General features: G+C 50.6%; 1 long non-coding RNA gene across 1 annotated transcript; it reads right to left on the bottom strand.

Moving 5' to 3' along the window:
• Positions 1 to 291: 291 nt before the first annotated feature.
• Positions 292 to 2755, bottom strand: LOC141988610 (uncharacterized). The gene is made up of 4 exons (XR_012639782.1): positions 2544 to 2755; positions 1876 to 2103; positions 1395 to 1542; positions 292 to 1004 (listed from the first exon to the last, which is right to left on the bottom strand). It is a non-coding gene; the product is annotated as an uncharacterized LOC141988610 (long non-coding RNA).
• Between the last annotated feature and the right edge of the window lie 471 nt (positions 2756 to 3226).

Genomic DNA, 3226 nt, shown 5'->3' with positions numbered 1-3226 from the left:
CAGCGCCCCCTGCAGGGAAGCGGGTTAACAACCGGTTCTAAAATGGCTTCAAAATGTAACAACTGGTTTGCGTGAACCAGCTCCAGCTTACCACTGCATGTGGCCATGACTTTACTTACCTGTCAGTGTAGGTTGTTCAGACTATTCCTGGACACATGGTACATCTGCTGCTGGCCATCCCTGAGATGTAGGTCCTTCATCCACACAAGGACATGGCATATCAAGGTCAATCCAGCAGCTCCCATCTGGTCTTCACCTCTGCAATGGACGGCTAGTCCGACCCTGACCAGAGAAAGGCAGGGTGGTGTTCTTCAGGGGAATCTGCTGGAGCTCCCGTATCCCCCGCTCTAGCTCTCTCCCCCACATGGGAAGGAATTTCCAAAGATACCACTAATCGTGGATAAACAAAGCAGCCAAGATGAGGTCAGTGTGGGTTGATTTACTGAGCAGACTGGTTCTAAGGGAAGAACAGATTTCTCTCCTGCTCTAGGGAGATTCCCATTGGAAAAGTATCTGATGGCGGGGTAGGGGCAATGCAAGCCCCCAGCCCCTTGAATGGCAGGAAATCAGGACTCGGGGAGTTAAGGGGTGTCTCTGTCCTGCTGCAGGGACCCGGCCTGGAGAGCAGAAAGGGCACTAGTGGCGTTGACTTCTACCTGTGAAGGTGGCTGAAGCTTCTTGCAGACATTAGAGTCGAAGATCCTCACACCTCCTTTGGGGATCCTTTTCCCTCGGAATAAAATAAGGAGAATGACATGTGAAGCCCAGGTCTGGGATCCAGGGAAAAGGCAGGATCTCAGCCAGGCTACGCACCAGGAACCTGATCTTTATCCCAAGAACCACAATTACCCGGATGAGGTTTTCTCCCCCATTTGCTTCCAGGTTATTTATTCACAGGATCCATTCGTTTGCTTTGCTGCGTTTCCACTCTCTGCATCTGTTCATTGGTTTAAGTAACATTCTTTCAGTTTTTGCTTCTGTTTCCTCTTATTACAGGGTAGCATCTGCTTAGCAAATTAAAAAAATAAATTAAAAACAAAATCCTGATTCTACATTGAAGAGGAAAGTTTCTGAGAATTTGGCTACAGAACTTTAGTGTCTGCATATGTCATTCACTATTATTTATTTTGGTGCAGGTCTGATGCAATCTGCCCACCCAAGAATACCCACATGAAGCACGGGGTGCCCTTAGAATACCAGTTAAAAGAGAGGAAGAGAGTAGATTAATAGCGGGGGGGGGGAGGGGAAATCCAAACAAAATCCAGTAAATCAGCACTTCTCTGCATCACTGCAGCACCAGTCCCGGGAGCAATATAGGTTAAAAATCTCCATTGTTCTTTCCCCCTAGAACCATATCTGAACAGAAAAAGGCCTTCAGCCAATTATTTCCTTACACTCTGAATGGGTGAAATTCAGCCCTGGGCAGACAGCCAGGGCAAGGTCTGTGCATCACAGCTGGTTTAAGTGGCACTTCACTGCCCAGGTGCTGTGAGACTTTGGTGGCACTGTTTTCATCCTGGATTGGAACAGCCAGTGGGAATCCTGTGAGGTACAGAGCAGAGAGAGGTTGGGGCCACAACGTTCACCTCAGAGGCTGAGCTTCTGCAGACTTTTGGGATGTTCCCATCTGAGGAGGATGATTTTGGCCAGCCCTAGTTCAGAGCTTTCAGTCACCTCAACCGTTGATTCTCTGGCACAATTGTTCTAATGTATCTGAACTTTTCAGGCCTTGCCCCCACCTCTGACACCCCTTGTACCTCACCATTGCCCTCTAACAGCCCCTGTCCCTTCTCTTGAGCCCTGCCACGCCCAAATACAGAGAGTAGCTCATGCTCCTCCTCTCTTAGACCTTCTTCTTACACGATCCTTCCTTACCTTTTGACAAACTGATCACTGTGCCCTTCCCCAGCTCCTGGAGGAATTGTGGCTCCTCAGGACAACCTGGGAATGGGTGGCTCCTACCTCCGGGTGGGGTGTGTGGTTTTCCATCTAAGCATCCCTGAGAGCCAGTACTTCTCGATTTCACAGGATGAGGTCATGGCTCCCCAAGCCGGGCCAGCTGCAGGCTGCATTGCTGTTGGCGACATGGGCAGATCCCAGAGCCTGGAAAACAGAGCGGGGAGGAAACCTTTGCTCATTTCCCTTTCAGAGCCCCTTCGAAGATGGGCCAAGAGGGAAGGAGAGGACGAAGGGCAGAAAGTGAAGCTGCCCCTGTGGGGAGGGCACTCCTGTAGAACCCAGTCAGTTCCCAGCTCTCCCCCACATTGCTCGGTGTGACCTTGGAGAGGTCACTTCACAACCTTCATTCCCTGTCTGTAAAATGGGGGTACAAGTCCCCCCCCCACAGGGAGGAGAGACCCATTTTCGGCCAGGGACTCAGACACTCTGGGCACAGATTGTACCAGAGTGAGGGAAGGGACCCAGAGTTTGCTCCCTTGACCCAGGGGAGGAAGATGTTATCAGAAGGTCAGCAAAGGGGATGGGCCAGGAACTGCTGCCATGGACAGAGCTTAGGGATTTGGTCAGTGCCAGGGACTTTGTACCTCCCTTCAGCAAATGGCTTCCCTCTTGCCATCAGCAGTCCACACAGTATCTGAACTCCTTCCTAGTGTCCTGAAGGGGCTCCCTTCTTTCTTCTTGCATGTGATGGATTCGTTGACCCAGGTCGATAGCTGGGAATTTTGGAGAGGTCATTTGTAGCATGACATGAAATCAGTGGGAAATCTACATTTAGCAAAATAAAGGTTTCATTGGCCTTTGCAAATTCAGAACTGATCTGTCCTCTCAATCGACAGTACATGTTCAGAAGAGGATGAAGCGCACCATCGTGGTCAGGTGATCTATGAGAGTCAGTTCCATCATGTGGCCATTTGATTCGGTAAAATTCCTGGCAATGGCTGCCCATGGCCAGGGCAGGGTCTCCAGAGGCCTGAAATGCCAAGGAGTTTGGTGCGTGGTGCCTTGGTGAAAGCGCAGAAGTCACCTCAGTCAAGCTAAGTCTGAATTTCAGCACACATCTGGCACCAACAAATGAAGCAGGCCCTGGTGGTCATAGTAGATGCTTCTACTTCCAGGATGAGCGCTGAGCCTCCAAATAGGTGCAGTAGTGAAGGCAGTTGTGAGCTGTTTGCGGGCTTTTTGGAACTTGGGTGACCAAACGAACGTGGCCATTATGTGGAGGAGAGCCCTCGTGGGGGTTATTGGCTCTGAGAACCCTGGGCCGAAG

Source organism: Natator depressus, chromosome 6 (genome assembly GCF_965152275.1).
Source record: "Natator depressus isolate rNatDep1 chromosome 6, rNatDep2.hap1, whole genome shotgun sequence".
In the NCBI taxonomy this organism is placed as follows: domain Eukaryota; kingdom Metazoa; phylum Chordata; order Testudines; family Cheloniidae; genus Natator; species Natator depressus.
This window is presented reverse-complemented; position numbering and strand designations above follow the sequence as displayed.